Source organism: Hippoglossus hippoglossus, chromosome 3 (assembly GCF_009819705.1).
Source record: "Hippoglossus hippoglossus isolate fHipHip1 chromosome 3, fHipHip1.pri, whole genome shotgun sequence".
Classification (NCBI taxonomy): Eukaryota; Metazoa; Chordata; class Actinopteri; order Pleuronectiformes; family Pleuronectidae; genus Hippoglossus; species Hippoglossus hippoglossus.
The window spans coordinates 15,557,874-15,576,639 of NC_047153.1; the positions used below are offsets into that span (position 1 = coordinate 15,557,874).

General features: G+C 40.2%; 1 long non-coding RNA gene across 2 annotated transcripts; it reads right to left on the reverse strand.

Annotated features, from left to right (window-relative positions):
* Nucleotides 1-8,430: 8,430 nt before the first annotated feature.
* Nucleotides 8,431-18,626, reverse strand: LOC117759253. Of its 2 annotated transcripts, none has more exons than XR_004613452.1 (3): nt 18,252-18,626; nt 16,867-17,073; nt 8,431-9,017 (listed from the first exon to the last, which is right to left on the reverse strand). It is a non-coding gene; the product is annotated as an uncharacterized LOC117759253 (long non-coding RNA). The 2 variants fall into 2 exon arrangements; XR_004613451.1 differs by having other exon boundaries at nt 16,867-17,076.
* Nucleotides 18,627-18,766: the final 140 nt, after the last annotated feature.

Consider the following 18,766-nt stretch of genomic DNA (forward strand, 5'->3'; position numbering starts at 1 on the left):
AACAGCTTTTCTATGACTTTGCCCAAAAATGGGAGGTTGGATGTGGGCCTGTAATTTTCTATTACTGAGGTATCTACATTTTTTTTTTAAATAGAGGTTTTATGACAGCTCCTAACAGCATTTTGGAGAAATTCTTGAGGAAGTTGACAGGGTTCAATGTTGACAGATCCCTCCTGACTTAGTGACTTAACTCTATGGTTTCTGCTGAACAAAAAATATTTGTCCAACAGAAGAGAAGAAAGGTAATTTCAGTATGTGAGCAATACCTGGTGTAAATCTGTTTTAACAGGTTCTGGCCTGATCTCTGTCTGAGGTCAAAACTAGTTAAACTGCACCTTTTGTTGTTGGCTTCTCTGGTGGTTGCCTGCATTTTTTTCTTTATTTAAACGTCAAGGACCCTCAGGGGTTATTATATTAGGTCTGCAGTATTATAGGATACATATGAGATCACTCTCTATTACTTTTGTCAAGGCCGTCTGTGTGTGTACATTTGTGAAGCAGAATGAATGAGTTAAGAAAGTACAGAAAAAGTTGTAATACAGAGAAGTAATACTCATACAGTAGCAGCAGTGAATAAAAAGGGTTGCTTTACACTCTTCAATGTTTCACAGTGACTGTACATGTCTCGTAAATCTCCCTGGTGACATATCCTCACAGAAACCCTGAGCTCCATCCAAGTTGATGCTGATGAGACACACTGACAGAGAGGGGGCAGCAACCTCACACTCCACACTGCGACAAATACAATGAATGGAGGGAAAGTCGTGGAAGAAAAAGGAGGGAACGGGGGGGACAGGAGAGGAGGGGAGACGAATGATTCTCCTGGGAAGGGAGGGTGTTTGGGTGAAAAGCAACAGCATATGTATTGTTGGAGGCCCTGACTCGCCACCCTGGAGAGCTCCCTGTTCCCACGGTTTGCTCAACAAACAAACGCAACCCCCCCATACACACAAACGCACCACACCACACACCACCATGCACCCGCACGCAGTGGTGATGTCATTAATTACCATCAAAATGAGCATGACAGCAAGCAAGTGTGCGTGCGTCTGCCAGCGAGGCTTTGTGTGTGTGTGAGTGTGTGCATGTGCATGTGTGTGTGTGTGTGTGTGTGTGTGTGTGTGTGTGTGTGTGTGTGTGTGTGTGTGTGTGTGTGTGTGTGTGTGTGTGTGAGGGAGAGAGAGGGAGATGTAGGGAATGCGAAAGAAAGAGACTATTGTCCATTCTGAAATAAAGAAATCTCCACTGAAGCATTGTAAATGGAAAAGGCATAAAAATGGACTAAATTCAGGGATCTTTTAGTGAGAGCTGGGCTGTCACATCTCGTCAGGGCCTCACAAAACCTGATGTGCACACATTGCCCTGCCCCGGCTGCAGAGACACTGTGGCCCTGTGATTGTGTCCCTCCTCTCCTCTCCTCTCCTCTCCTCTCCTCTCCTCTCCTCTCCTCTCCCTGCCTCGCTGCCACAGGGATCCTGTATAGACATGTGTGTACGTGTGTGTGTATGTGTGAGAGAGAGATTGTAAGTGTGCATCCTTATTTTCATATCGATAACAAGTTAAAAATGTCATTTTCAGGCCATCATTATAGCAGGCATATTATACTTTAGTATATAGGCTCAGATGTAAAGGTTGAACCATAAGATTAAATCTTACATTTAATGCCACGTTTGAATCACTTTGAATTCATTGCACATGCATGTTAGGAAAAACTGTTAACATCAGTCCTGACGAAACAAAAGGTATTTTTTATATTTTACCATGAGAAAATGTGAGCGAATGAACCCACTTTTGGTGTAAATATATGTATTCGTACAAGTATGCTTAATATGCACAATGCATACTTTATTACTTCCGCTAAGGAGGTTATGTTTCCAACATTGTCTGTTTGTTTGATGGTTTGTTTGTTTGTGTATTTGTGAGCAAGATTATACAAAAACTACAGGACTGGTTTCCGAACTTGGTAGAAGGATCACGTAGGGCCACCGTACGTATGAGTCGGGAGAGAACCCATTCATTTTGGTGCAGATCCGGATCAGAGATCAGAAAATATTTTATGAATCTTGTTGATAAAAATTAGGCATGTTTAGAGGACTGATATTCAAGCCTAATATTCTCATCCTGCTGTTGGCTCTGTATTTGATTCATGCTTTTAAGGTTTTTCTCGTGTGTACTTTTATAATTTACAGTACAGTACACTTTTATTTTTGCTGTTGAAACAAGAAATAAACTTGAACTTGAAAAACTGTTGGCAGTAAGAAAATAGAAATCAGATATATTAGACGTGAAAATGAACAGATCTACAGCCATGTAACAACTCTGACTAAACTATGAGCACTGCAGTGGTTTGACCTGAATGTTGATATAAGGTGGCTTGCATGCTGACATTCAGCTGGATGATGGGAATGTCTATAATACATCAGATATATTGTCATAAACCCGAAAATTGCTCAAACTGAAATGACCGGATGCAGGTGCTACATGAAAATGTAATGCATCAGCCAGGAGAAAACAATTCATCCTGCGGGAGAAATAAACATCTTTACCAAATTTGAATCGCTGTAAAAACATTTCACTGAAAATCTGAGATGTGAACCTGCTGGTGGCGCTAGAGGAGAAGTCAGAGGATCACATATAAATGATTACCTCTGTAAAATGTTATTGCGATCCATCCAACAGTCCACACATGATTACACTCGGATCCAAAGTGCAGAGATGACCTCCCGGTTGGTTTTTTTCTGTGGTTTGGCTGAAACACAGCAGAGACGTGGCCTGGTTGTTAAGATGGGAGAGCAGAGAATAGGACAATTCAGCATTTCAGGTGTTAAAGGAAGCAACAGTCAGAATAATTAGACTGCTACTGAACGTCCTGCTGGACGACGACAGAGTCCTGCTCACTGTGCACATCTGTTATTTTCTCTTATCTAATTATTTGACCAAGATTTAACACCAAAATAAGATGAACCTAAAGAGTTTTCAATCAACTGTTAGAATCTGTGTATGTGTGTGTGTTTGTGTGTGTGCATGGTGTGTGTGTGTGTGAATTGTGCATCATGTGAGCGTGGACGGCATGGATCATAGTACGGACCTTCATTAGAGATCATTAGTATTTTTTGCAGAGTGGGCCTCACTGGGCTGTGGTTGTGCAGTGAATGAGATTGTTGTTGAATGTGAAGCCATGAATGCATGAGATTCCACCTCATCAGAGTTTGCACAGATAATTGCTACTATTTGATGTCCACTCTCTGAGGAGAAACCGTGTTCATTAGAGGCTCTGATTGGGTCGACGAGGGTAGAGAAACAAACGCGAGCTTTGTTGTCTTGTACAAATCTCTGGGAGTTTGTGGATCTGCAGAGACGGAACGCTTTTTTTGTGTCCCAAACTTTGATGAGGTCCTTGTTTCAGCACCAGTCCCGTGTCTGTGTTTGGGGAAAGGTCCATGTGCGCCCCATCCTCCCAGCTCATCAGCCACAGGAACTGAAACAATGCACTTCTTGACAAAGTTTACACACAAAACACAACAAAGACATAACAAAAGGATTGCGCCTTTTTATTATTACACTTCGGTCACAGTAATGAGCGTCCAACCTACTGTTGTTTTTGTATAATGAGCTTTATGTGTATATAATAACGTTATGTTATTTCAAATGAGCACAATTATTCCTACACACCAAATCATACCATCACACACACGCACCATCTCTTTTTGGATGAGTAACCTGAGATACAAGTTCACAGTATTTTTTCTTGTGTCGAAAACAGGATGTGTTTTCTTGCAGGCGGACAAAAGAGGCCTTGATGAAACGTTCTTTGAGCTGGGCTGTGTGGTGTTTGCAGAATCTGTTGCTATGGGAAAATGCATGTAAAAATGTAATCCTCGTTTAGCAGAGCTGCAAACTAACTTTGACCAACTTCCCTGTTATTTTGAATATACTGTACTAGCTAAAGGAACAAAAGGCAAACATAATTTGGGTGTTGCCATTTGTGTGTCCATACTTGTGGCTGGATCAGGTGACGGAACAAGGCAGGGCAGACTCTGCAGAGAGCTTCTTTAAAGAAAGAGATGCCAAAAGATTGTGGTAAGGCGTTGCATAATACAATGCTGGTGGAAGTGACTCACAGTTTGCGTCCAGCTTTCCAAAAATGAGCCGTGAGATGTGCTTGTTCTCAATCTTTGTTGTTGACACATTTGTGCTGGTGAGTATGTAAGACTGGAACATTTTTGCTGTTTTTCCAGCAGGTGGTGCCACAGTGACAACACCACAGGTCGATCATCATGAGAGCAGACGAACATTTCATTTATAATTTATTCAACACATTAATCGAGGTGATTCTTACGTGAGAATATTATTTGTATAAGAACAAAAATATTTCAAAACTGTAACTCTTGAAAAAATGATGATCCCACTGGTTTCTGTTTTCTGTGATTTAAAGCAGCAGTCTTCACAATGTAGAGGACCGTAGGCTACTGTGACACTGTGAAAGATATATGTGCCACCACAAGCTTTTTCTTTTTCTTATCTATAATAATAATATCAGAAGAAATAAGTTTATATTGACTGCCAATAAAGACCTTTATATGCTTGTTGGTATGTTTCTTGTTACGGAATTTTTTTTTATTATGTAATAAAATAAATATTTTGTTAGAAGTTTTACAAACTACTCATATGAGACAATAAAAAAGCTTAAATTAGATTCCATGTGACCTCCAACACATTTTGACAATCACATTATTGTCCCTCTCCATTTATTATTAGGAAGTTAAAAAGCGTTTAATTTAGCGAAGAGGTTTGTATACCTGTGGTTCAGGGACAGAGTCAAGGCAAGCACCTGGTTCCTGTGGTAAAATAACCTTTGTTATCACTGACAGGACCACGAGTCATTCGGCCAGATGAGTGATGAGTGAGAGGAAGACAAATACATGTATCTGTCCATTATCTGACACATTCCGCGTTGTGAGGAATGAAAAACACAAGACGATCAAACACAACACGTCAGAAAAAGTGAAGGTTGTAATATTGAATCTATTATTTTGCCTTGTGTATCTGCAGAGTGTCTTCAAACGATGCTCTCTGAAAGGAAAACAGTGTCTTGATAATCTTGAATTGAGGATCATATGATGATTTGTTTCATTACCTTCGCCTGGGACGTTATGTTTTCTCCCGTCTGTTTTTATGTTTGTTATTAAGCAACATTAAGCAAAATATTTCCCAGCGGATTACCATGAAACTTGGTGAAAGGATGTGTGCGGGTGTATGGGTCAGGGTAGAACACATTAGTGTGAACAATTTAGGGCAGCTTGTTTGAATTTAAGGAGACTATTGGGTCTTGGTGGCAATATGTGCTTTACTATGTGTGTACCATTCTAGTTAATGTTGTATCGTTGTATTTTGGTTTTCACACAAAAAGTACAGGCTTTTCTTTTAGCCCATGACACTTCTTTTACAGGAAATACGCAAAATTTCAATTGGGCTTATTTTTTTTCATCTTTCTCTGCGCTACCACATTTAAACTCTCCTCATACTGTACTTGCCTGACCCTTAAATTTGTTTCCTACAAGATTTTTATAAATTGATGATCGCTCAAATTGTGTAAAATTAGATTTTGCTTTTCAGACACGCAAATAAAACATAAAATATGTAATAGAAATGCAGTCTATTTAATTCTAAAGGAATAGTTTTTTCACGCCTTCTCATTTTGAAAGGCCTGTGTGCTCTACAATCATAAGAGAGTTACTGTGATAAAACTCCACGTCAGCATCTTTAACTTTCGCAGCCAGTCTCCACAGGCCACATATATGAAGTAATGATCTCTGTCTCTATCCACAAACCCCACGTAACTGGACCTAAAGCTGCCCCTTGTGTTGCACTGGTGCATTTGAGGCATCCTCAGGCTGCTCCACCACTGGTGAGATTTGTCCTCTTTATTCTAAATCAACAGACTGAATAATAATAGAGGGAAAAAAACAACCTTTTTCTAATTATATGGAATCGAGGCTTATTTAGCTGCTGAAAAGGAACTTGTAGTGCCACGGCAGCTCCTTAAATTCGCCAAATTAGGAGAATCGCTGATGAGGTGAGAAGCAGAGAATGCCTAAAATAAACTGTAGAGGGGCTCCAGCAAAACAGCCGGGCTTAAGATATATTAAATTACCATGATTGGGACTTAAGGCATGGTTAAAGCTTGTTTGAGAGGCTGGGGAGCCTCAAAGCAGAGCTATTCATGTCTGGGGTGCTGGGTCAATAGGTTGGGGAAGTTCACAGGACCTGATTCTATTCTTATGCAAACTCAGAGTACAAGACCTAAAGCTCACTGAGTTGGAAGATATAAATGACTAGACAATCATCTGCAGCCCTCCGCAGCCTCAACCCTGGTCTACAGCGGCCCACTACTCATTCATGAGGTAGTGCAACGACATGTGAGTCCACTCTGAACATCCTGCATCCGGCTTGCAGAGTTTAAGACCATGTTTCTGTTGATTACAACAAATAAATGTTGAATTCAGTCCTGTCTCGTGGGTTATTATTGCCCGTAGTGCAGCAGTGTAAAGAATGAGGTGCTACAGGATAAGTGCTGGTTTATTTATGTACAATAACAGCACGCCCAAGTGTCTGGAAATGAATTTTTCAGCTTTGGTGAGTAATGTGACTCTGAACACAATAGGAAACATCTATCTCTATTTGATGACAAGTAGAAAATCTGAGTGGATTTAATGAATGAATGAATTCACACTGAGTTCTGTGAGAGAGAGCACCTGCAGCCAGCCGCTCCTCCTCCTCCTCCTCCTCCTCCTCCTCCTCCTCCTCCTCCTCCTCATCCCTGTCTGACACGGTTTCCCATGCATCACACACAGTTACGGTGACAGGAGGGAAGTGCTGTCTGTCTATTAGCTAATCTTATTATTATATTTATTTATTAACATTCGCTTTTTATGAAATGACCAGAAATGTTTCATTGACTGTATGTGTGTTCGACGTGCATGAGATGTTAGGCCTTGATATTCAAATGTGATAGAGTCGAGAAAAAAATCCCAGGCAGTATATGCACGATGCTATAAGTGTGTGGTCACCTGGAAACCATGGGCACTGATCTGCTGCTCAACAGCTTCCACTCTTTTCATTGTGACTGCAGGAATTAGCTCCAATTCAAAAGAGTTTGTAGGTGATGAGACTTATGTTGCCACAAAATTGGAAGCACATTATATGTGTAAAATGTCTTTGTTTTCTGCAGTATAAAGATTGTCATCAAGCCTAAGGGGACCTAGAAAACCAAATGACTAAAATGGACAACTTACAGACATACGGTGTATCTGTAATTGAAGATTCCAGTAACTGAAAAATATTTCTCATGTCTTTTGTCAGGATGTAGAGTCACATACATGAACTGTGTCTTAACGTTGCATTAAAACACGACCATGATAAAAAACAGTCACTGAGTAATAACATAAGGCCTCGGCTTTGACATGATTTATGTTGTTATTTGGTGCTTCACAAAGTGAATTGTGAAAATGTTCCCTTATGATTTCAGTATTTTAAGTGATTCTAATGATGAATATGTGCTTAATGATTATGGGCTAATGATTAAAAAGAGAGAGAAAATCACCATGACCTTTGATTCCTCTAAACAGGCCCTGATGATCCTCAGGTCACAGTATCCGAGGGGTCGCAGACACATCAGGGGAAAACACACGTGTCTGTCGGCTTGTGCCGGGTCAGCTTGAGTCCCTGTAGGGTGAAAGGTCACGACTCCCTCAGGCCCACAGCAGACTGACGCTGTGTGCTGCTACAGAAACAATGCGTTTGAGTAAAGTTTACAACTTAATACCATCTTTTGAGATCGACTCTTTGATTATTAGGTGACATGGGACCAATATGTAAATCATCTGAATGTTTTATGTCTCGGTACAACATGAAGACAAATGACTGGATTCAGTCTTGGTGCAGGTGAAGATATTAAGACTTTTTTGGACTGAAGTGAGCAAGTTAGTGTGACGAGGTAAACTCAGCTTTTTGTACATGATTTCATCAAATGTAGAAACACAGTATGGAGGGAGCCTGTCACGTTATTACAGTCTGCAATGTGTAAAGGGAGAGTTCACATGTTATCACATCACTTTCTGTGCTCTTCGTCATGTGTGTTAAGCCAAGGCCTCTCTCCACCTGTTCACTGGTTAACGCTTCATCTTTGAGTTTTCTTTTGATAATCTATCCGAGAGATGACTGATCAAAACAAAGAGAAAATCTTTGTTCACATTTCTCACCATTTTCTGTCTGTTTTATTGAACATGTGAAAAAGCAGTGCCGGCCTGTTTATGGAAAGTTTAAATAGCTCCACAATACAACCCCTACCAATGACCTGGAGACTGCCTCTGTCCAAGGTGCTGACAGAGACCAGCCTTTATTTCAACAACGCAAATGATGACAAATTGATCATGTTGCTTCAACATTTCTTTTATTATGAAATGAAACAAAAGCATTTCATTCCTCGGACTGTTATCATTTCAAATACCATAGTGTCATTGATAAAGTAAAATCCACTATCCTTGATGCTCAAATGTGATAGTCAAGAGTTAAAGCACATATTGTCATTATATGCGACAATTCCCTTAAGTAGCTCGTCACCTGGAAACCACAGGCAATAATTTGTGTTCTTTTTAATATTTATTTTATCACATTTATCACATTTCATTCAAAATTCTTCCAAATCATTTTACAGACAGGATTCTCAAAAAAACAACATGCATTTGAAAATAAAATCTTCCACTCAAGTATAACTGATGACTCAATATCAAATCTCATTTTCACACCAAAAAATGAAAATGAAATCAATGAATGAATTGTGGTTCAAACTTTGTTAAAGTCTGGAGGAGAGAGAGAACACGTTCCTGCAGTTGTCCAATTTGCACAGAGACAAATCCTTGTGTTTGGCTGCAGAGAATCCATGTGATGAACACACCGACGAAGACGCTGCACATCCTGCACAGAGAGGGTGGCACCAGCATCACTCTGATTCTTTTCTAAAAAAAGAAGAAACAAACATAAGATCAGTCAAAATCAGCTCGGTAATTGAACCTTCACACAGAACGTGCTTTGTGTGCAGATGCTGTCATAAGAAATCATGTCAAAAGGGACCACAAGGAACATTTACACTGTTCTGTGACTGGTTGCATCATCTGAACATCTCATCGGATGACGTTCAGGTGGGGGGGGGGGGGGGGGGGGGGGGGGCGCGATGTGAGATCAGGCTGAGTTCAGTCCTACAGCCAAGGTACTGTCAGATTGATCAAATTATACATAAAAAGGTTCCTGGACAATTTAATCCCACTGGGAGACATGGTAAGACCCTTTCTCTGCCAATTTTCACCCTCTCTCGTATTCACATCTTCTCTTTCTTCCTGCAGCTTCACAATGCACAATCCTGCTTTCTTTTTTTTCTCATGTTCTCTCATATCTTCTCTCAGTGTGGCTGCCACCCCCCAAACACCCCCGCCCATCAGACAGCATGTAGTTTATGCAAATGATCAGGCTTTCATGCTCAGAGTTGAATGGGCCCTTAACAAAATATGTGTCTCTTTCTTCCCCTACAACACACACACGCACACACACACACACACATGCCAGGAACTGAGTCACAAAATGTCACAAAACTTAGCACACATGTCAGGTTTGGAGTAATGCTATGTATTTCATGGATCTTTTATGGATTTGTATCTTGCACATGGGCATGGTGCAATGGCTCAGTTGTGCCCACTGACAGTTTTAGAAATCAAAGCCTGCTGCTTTTCGTTTGACCAAGATATATGGAATTCAAGTTCAAAAGTTATGGTTTAACAGTGGAGGAGGTTGAGATGGGTTGGGGTGTGTGTGTGTGTGTGTGTGTGTGTACTTGTACTTGTATTTTTATTTATATATATTTGCGGGGATCATTTTGAGCATAGATCTTACAAAAGGGAGAACATTTTGGCCGGTCCTCACTGGTTTAGACTTTAGACATTTAGCTATGATGGTTAAGGTTAGTAGAAGAATGTGTGTGTGTATGTGGGCGTGTGTGTGAGGATGATGAATGTGAAATTATTGGTGTTCCCAGGGTCTGGGAGGTGTCTGAACGGGGGTGGGTGTCTGTGCCCAGCTGTTGGGGGGAACCTCTCTCTCTCTCTCTCTCTCTCTCTCTCTCTCTCTCTCTCCCTCTCTCTCTCTCTCTGTCTGTCTCTCTCTCTCTCTCTGACAGGCCGTGCTTTTCAGCAGCACATAGCCGAGCTGTCCAGGCTGCTGCCATAACAACAACCCTCTGTCAGAGTAACGCCATGCAGTCACCAAAGAACATGGGGGGGGAGGAGGGGTGGGGGTGTGGTTGTGGGGGGGATGGGGGATGACAGAAGTGAATGAAGAGTCGAGACGTTTGTGCCCCTGTGAACTTGAACTTGACTGACTTGTCTGAAGGACTGGCGGGGGAGAATGGAAATCATTCCCTGAGAGAGTCTCTGTTCTGAAATAGTTTTACATATTGTTAACGTTAAAAATCTGCTGTTTAAATCACGAAGAAGCAAATGTTTAGGGATGTGAGGATATTAATTCTTGACATTTGAAAGTGCAGTTTGGCAAACAAAATTTTTAGATTTTGAAATGTGGTAGAAAGTTCCAGAAAATAATTAAAAAACAAATAGACATATCTTATAAAATATTCTGTTCAAATGAAATAATAAATAAAACAAGACATCTGGATAATAATAATAATAATAATAATAGTAATAACAATGAGAATATTAATAATACAGTCACTTTTTGTACAGTGCACCAATGTCTCTGATGAAGTCACCCAGGATCTACAGAGAACATCTGAGTTACAGCTGCATCGACTGAGACAGTCGAGACGTAGACTGTGACGAGCTGCAGCTCCATCATACAAATGTCATATTTTCAACCTTCAGTGTTTATCTCTGTGTATCTGCCTGCAGAGGATCGGTGTGATATGCCTGTTTGCTGCAGCCCGCAGCTGATGAATGGCGACTCGTCCACATCGGGGGTCTTAGCTGCTCAGACCCACTCGACCATGGGAAAAAAGGAGCCGTGAAAGGTCCCCTGTTGCTGTTACAAAGCCAAGAACAAGCCATAGCAGGATAATCACGTTTATCCCCCCCAGATTAAGACAGGATCGCAGCTGCAGTATCTTTGTGGGGGGAGAGGGGGACGTAAAACATACAATGTCCTGCCTTCAGGGGAGCTTACATTCGTTACCTACCAGGTTCTGGTACGGAGACAGGACAGCCATGATCAGGTCACTACGCTACGGTAAAATCATGAGAACAAGGTCCCACATTAGAAAACAAACAAGCACACCTCAGGCTGACTGAGCTGAACAGTCTGATCTGTGTGTTGTAATTGATTATCCTCTCTGTTAATATGCTCAGTAACTCTGGTAATCATGCAACCCCCCCCCCCCCCCACCCCCAAAAGCACACAACTGTGCAACTCTCTCACATTCTGCAAAGCTCAAGTCAAGTCAACGTATATGTCTATATGATTCCTATTGATGCCACCAGTTTACACCTTTCTTTACAGAGTTAAAGCACATTTCCAAAAATAATCAAAAATGATATCTACTTCATCTTTATTTAGTGTATCTTTTGAGACAGATTGATTGAAGGAGGGCAATTCCATCCGATGTATTGGATTGGAAGGAGACAACTCTTCTGTTTGTCTTGTTTACAGACAAAATTTATATAACTGAATTCTAATGTTTCAGATATTGCATTTTAGGGATTTGGATCTGTACGTTTTTTATCATTTAATCCGATTGCTTTCAATGGACAGCGGGGGAAATTCACATGATTTTCCAAATTAACATTTATTTCAACTTTCAGTGTTTTCTTCCAATGTCATGCTTCAATTTAAAGCATAACACCTCCTGTTATTGATAGTTTTATATTTAGGCCCCATTGAACATCACTTGTGTTTTGTGTGGGAATTAAACTAGACAAAATTTTAGGAAGGCTTCATGTTTGCAAAAGCGAGAATTGTTGAGATGTAGCAGAGAACTATGCTGAGCAGTGTATACATTTGGCCTATTGGCCACGTTATTCTTTTTCGTTAACATTAGTTCTGGCATGAGACCACACACACTCACACACACACACCCATACACTGGCTGTGAGAGAGACATAAAGAGGACAAAGGGCCAACTTTTCCAGGAGACACTCTCATGGCTGCAGTGCTAATGCAGTCATCTGCCACTGTCTGGTCTGGAGCGTGGTCCCCACCTCGCTGCACGCTCAGGATTCAGTGCAGCAGCCTCTCACATGTGCAGTTTTGGGGGAAAAAAGAGGTGGCGGACCTTTGTCAAGTGCTCCTTTCACAAAGCAGCCATTGTGGGGCAAAGCCAGGATCAGAATGATAATGTGGACTCTGGCTGCTGTTTACCAACAGGTCTTGTGCAGCTGCAGGGGACAGTGTGTCCCGACCGACACTGGGCTGCACTGTGTCTGTGCATCGGGGGAATAAACATCACTTGTACTTTACATCCGTACAGGTGCATATCGAGTGTTGGTCCCATTAATAATATTATGATTACACTTCTGTCTGACTCTTGGGACTTTCTCTAAAGGTTTCTTTTTCTCCAGTTGAATTTTTTATTTCATGGTTTTCCTCACCTTAAGGACAGTAGTTTTCACACCTTGTGCAGAGTGTTAAACCCATATGAGACAAATTGTTATTTGTGAATAGGGGCTATAAATGTGATTGATTGATTGATGATAACTATTGAAGATTGAGTGGTCAGAGTAAAATGAGAAGGTTCGTTGATATCAAATGTTATTTCTCAAATAAGCAAATAATCAGTGTAACTCTCAGGGACCCTGTCGCACAATTCTAAGCTTTCTGAGATGCTCAATTGGTTTCACACACACAACACAAATACACTGTAAATATTATATAATGTAATTTCAGCAACATCAGGTCTGAATCTCTTTCAGTGTGATTCACCAAACTGGTTCACACAGAGAAACATTTGCATCTTAGACTGAAATACATTTTTTAAAGAAGATAATGAGGGTGATTCACATCTGTGCCTGGCTGCCGTTGAGTATTTTACTGGATGAGCTCATATTATCAGCCACCTTCACACATGCTCCCTCCCCCCAGCTGCTTGTCTAATTACAGCCTGCATGCTTTCTAATAAAGGAACAGTTCCCCTTTTATTTTGTCAGGCCACAGTGCTGACTAATGCAGTTGGCTACTTCTTTATACCATGATGAAAAAAAAAACAGCATTTTTAACTGACATGATTTAACAGTTTTGACTCCACAATCTTAATTAAAGTTCATGTTTGACGATTCTAAACGATAAGGACAATAAAAGGAGCTGGACCTTAATGAAGACACATGTACATGTATGTTATGTAAAATGTTCTGGCTTTGTGATGTTAACGTGTAGCTCCCTCTAACAGGTATTATAAGTCCAGGTTAATTGTCCTGATGAATCAATGGCCTACTTCACCTTTATAAATAATATTTAACACCACAAACAATTTGACCATGACTAATGAAAGTTTAATTTCTGCTTGCATTATTCAAACACTGATCTGGATTTGTTGTTGTTCTCAGACGGAGGTTGATGCTGCTGCGCCTTTAAATATCTGCTCCCCTCGTTTCTATGCAATTATGTTAATATGCACCGCTCGTCTGTGTCCTGTTCCTTACGGCTGGAGTTGCGCGATTGTTTCCTTTATTGTGCGTCTTCGTCAGGCTCTTTGTTTTGACTCAGGTCTGATTTCTTTTTTTTTTTTTTTACCGCATGCAGAGATGTGGAAACCACAAACCAACAGAGAGCGCTACCGTTCGGATAATAAAGACTTTTATTTTTGCAAGAAGCCTTAATGTCTGCAGCGCATTTTTCTTATTTGTTTGGGATGATTCTCTCAACACTGCGGATAAAACAGAGGCGCATGCACGTGAGTAGGCGATCATCTCTGCGTCAGAAGCAATGCCAATTAACGCAGGGTCATTTTTGATGATGAGTATTTAACAGAACAGTAAATTCAGCCTGTGTGCACGTCAACACTATTGCAGCTCTGCTCAACATCTGGACACGAGGGGGACCACCAGCTCCTCAAACATCTGGATACAAGAGGGAGGAAGTTGTTGTCATTTGTGCTCAGTTTGTAAAAAGGTGATGCTTTGATACAGACGGACACTGACAGGTGTTTGGGATGGAGGTACAGTAAAGAGGCTTCAGTTTATATCCTTTTTCCTTTTTCAAATTCAACATCTGTATTCTTACCAGCTTTCGAGGATCTGGCCTTTTTGGAAAATAAAATAAATGCAAGCTGCTGCTCTGATCCTCTGCGTCTGCGATGTATAATTAATGGTTATGGAATCATTAATGAAAAGTGTACATTGCTCCGTTACTCATCCCATATATATAATAGAATAATAAATAATAATGAATGCATGAATGAACTAGGACTGATGTTTTTTTTACCAGAACAGCTTTACAGAATAAAAGGCCTGTTGTTTTAGCCTTCGCTTCTCTGACTTAAATACATATATTCAGAAGAATTAAGTTTCATATTATTCGTTATCATTCCACTATAAGTTGTATATTATTATTATTATTATTATTATTATTATTATTATTATAAGTAGTAGTACTAGTAGCATTAGTAGTATTATTCAAGCTCTATCATTTCTCTAAATGTAAGGTAACAATATTTTGGACTAGTTAATTAAGATTTGTTTTAAAGGAACAAATAAACATAAAAACAATGTATGATCAAATCTTAAGCAAGGAAAGTGTATTTGTTATTTCTTATAACGTATTGTAGATATACAGTTTATGCATTTTTTATGTTTCCTAGCTTTTTTTCCATTAAAATAACTGAATTATTTTGTCTGCTCTGTATTGACAGTCTTAATAATCGTATAATGTCAAGAGTTTGAAAAACGACTTTGGATGAATGCATTTATTTATCTTGCTTATTATAAAACTATAGTCATGTGTATTTTTGAGGTAATTAGAGCAGTCCACTATCACCAGTGTGGTTACTGTAAACCTGAATTTACTAAATTGACGTTTTACCTGTTATGATTCATGATATTACTGAGATCCAACCGATAATATAATAATCTTAAATGAAAGTGTCCTGGCATTGTGCACCATTGCTTCACTGCTTTAATATTCACTTTTACACTATAAGCAGTTGAATGCTTCACCTTTCACAGGCCTCAGAAATGTGACCTCACTAATTACAGCAGCAGCTCCATCACACAGACCAGTGATGAGACTCAGGACACGAGGCCTTATACACACCGCGCTGATTAGCGCCTGATAGACACGCAACGATGCGCCAATTAACGCGCCACAGCTCCGCGCCAACACAACCATTTTAGAGGCAGCAGGGAGGCTCCGTCAAGATGGCTTCCATTCACACAACATGATGTTCATGAGGATGAGCTGCAACCCGCACATGAGACTCAGTCATGGCAGGAGGCCTCTGCACTGTCAGTGTCTGACACAGGGAAACGGTTTAGATTTCACTATGACAGTTGAACAATCTCCTTATGCATGAGCATCGAGATTCAATTTAAAATCTGTCCTATAGTAAAACAAATGTAAAAAAACAAATGTATTTAGTATGAATCAAAAAGTAATGATAATTTCTAAATAATTTCTAAACCAGACAGTGTCATGCAAAATTGATTTACTAATTCGTTTTATTATGTATATGTTAACTTTATTGTTAATATGCCGGATCAGGGAATTAACAGCAATAGTTAACAGCAATAGTTTCTTGATTGTATAATTTAAACCTGCAGATCATCAAACGTTTGCTTATTATAACGGACATATATTCTTCCAATCGGTCTGTTTAATTTTCAGCATGTTATAAGCAAAAGAATGAGGGCATCTGTTTTGATGCAATTATTTGAATAAGTGCAAGATTCAATTATTTCACAAATTAAGTGTAATTTATATTTTTCTGTTCAGGTCACAGTTGACTATCTGCAGCTTTTGAGTTTAAACAAAGCAACAGCAACATTAAGCAAAAGTTAAGTTATTTGATAGTTTTTGGTTTGTTCAACAGAGACATTATAATGAACGGACAACTTAACAGCAAGTAATAGTGAAATCAGACATATCAAAAGTCTGTCAGAAGAAAATGTGGGAAAGAAACATTTAAGTTGAGATGTCAACACTGGCTGCATTCTGCATTCTGCAGGTATAAATCTGAAGAAGATCTTTAACTGAATATGAAATGTTCTTTGTTGAGCAAGAAGACGTGCGGTCGTCTCTTCTTCTTACCTACTCACCTGTCACAAAGATTTATTTTGTATTCCTAACTTTCTTCTGTATAAATGAGAAAGTGGATGATCTGTTTAAATCAATCCTTGAAATGTGCCCCTGACATCCTTCAGAAAATGACTTTCTATCTTCTTTTAAAAGCATATCAGAGTGTAAATACTTTAATTTCAAAAAACTAAAATAAAAAGACATAATTGTAGTATTGATCTGTTTCTCTCTGTGTCTTAAGGCTGTAACTAATAATTATTTTCATGATGGATTTTGTCTGTTTGTCAAATGTCAATTGTGGAAAAAGAAAATGTCCAACACTCCGTCCTACAGCCTTTAACATGTCTTCAGATTCCTTATTTTGTCCAACTCACCCATCAGAATACAAAGATCCTCACAAATGAGAAGCTTGAAGTGGAAAAAGTTTGACATTGAACCTGATCAGTTAAGATCATACACCAACGTATCAGTTAGTAGAGTAATGGTTCACCTCTTACTGTGATTAAACCTTATTTTTTGATAAATGACTCAAATCATTTTCACGTTCAGATGAAAACAATTGTTTGATATGTGAAGACCTACCTGAACACACTCCATGTCCTCTTGTGTTGCCATCTGGGATTTTCTCTCTTTCTTCTCTTCGTTAGGAGATGGGGGGTGTGGAGGTCATTCCTACTTTCGGTTATCTAGCTTTATGAAGGAGGATTAACACTCATACAGCTAGATAACCAAAGACAGGAACACGCTCCGCTGGTTGATTCAGCAGCACAAGGTTAAGTCTGAAGCTTCCTGCTGGGAACAAAGGCAATGATGATGGTGTTAATGCATCGGGCCTTTAGTGACAGGCCTCATTCAAAAACTGGCACATGTAATTGAAAAATGGTAACATAATTACACCCATAACTTTTCAATCAAATAGAACCAGTTCTTCATTTTAATACATGATTATTACTTTCTTTTGATTTGGAAAGTTAAAATGAAAGATCCACCTGCCACTCTATAAGACTTCATCCACATTTTTTATTAACTCCAACATGGTTAATAAGCTCACTAACTAACTAACTAACTAACTAACTAACTAACTAACTAACCTAAAAAGCTCCTGTTGCTCTTTACAACTGAAGGTGTGACTTATTAATTTTGACCATGAAGTCAACCTGTAGCTGTTTTTTAGTTTGAATCCTTCCTCCCACACTTTTCAAGCACACCCACAGATTTGACCCAAATAAAGCCCCCCCCCCCCCCTGCTTTAAGAGTAAACTCAGCTCCTCATTATATATTTTTCATAATTTTTATTAAGAATCATCAGGTTAAAATCACAGATTGAAAAAACTTTTAAAAATCAAATGGTCTTTATGCCTTAGTCTTTTACACTCCTGCATTACTGTTATGCGCTCAATTGGTTTAGTGAATCCTTCTGTGTAATTTTTCTTCTCAATAAATGTTGTTCTTGAGAAAAACAGCCATTACTGTGTGTGTGTGTGTTAGTTTATTTGTTATAGCTCGAAATAACCTCATGATGAACTCACGCTTCTCTTGGTCAGCGCGTGTGACGTCAGTGCTTTTAATTGGGAAACAGATGCGTTGACATATGCGTCACTTTCTTGTTGTGTGTATAAGTGGACACATCAGTAACCGTCTCACTATGAATTGCATTTATTAGATCGGGATGTTGGAGGGTGAATGAAACACAACAGGCCTGGAGGAAAAAGTCTGTCACATGGTTCAACTATACATTTGCTCTCTGATAGAAATTAGAATCGAATTGTTCTAATCGATGAGAATAAGACCTAGTAGTTCACTGTGACTTCATCTGCTGGTTGTGGCTTTGACGACAAATGAGAAACACCAGAACTTAATATATTAAATAAATGCAGCAGGTCAATAACATCCAGGTCAGTGAATGAGATGCATCAACGTGCATGTGACACGAGCCAGGTCTCATCAGTGCAGATCATTACACTCACTTTCCATCATCAGCTGCATCCTGCGTCCGCGGTGGGAAAAAAACATCCACATGTGGAGCAGGTCAGGTCGGTGCAGCGTCCTCCAGGCTCCAGATGTGCAGGTGCGCGTGGATCGGGTCGATAAATCCCACCGCATCTGCCCCGAGGCTGCGTGTCCTCCCGGCTGTGGAGGAGGAGGAGGAGGAGGAGAGCTCCGCGGTCAATTGCGCGTTTGTATCCGTGCGTGATCGGGAGGCTCCGGCGGGAGGTCGGCACTCTCCTCCCGCGTCAGAGATGTGCGGGGCTCCGGTGCACAGAGGAGCCTTTTCTCCGCTCTGCGTGTGCGTGCTTTCTCCCCCACTGTGTCCCTGGCCGAGCCTAGGATGGTCTCCTCTCCTCTCACCTCCTCTCTGACGGTTTTCTCTCTAAACGCTTCCTCCTCCTCACGGCTGCGATCACGTCACACCGACGGCAAACTGCTGGCAACCAATCAGCGAGAGCCTCCCCTTCACCGTATTATCCTTTTGACTGATGGT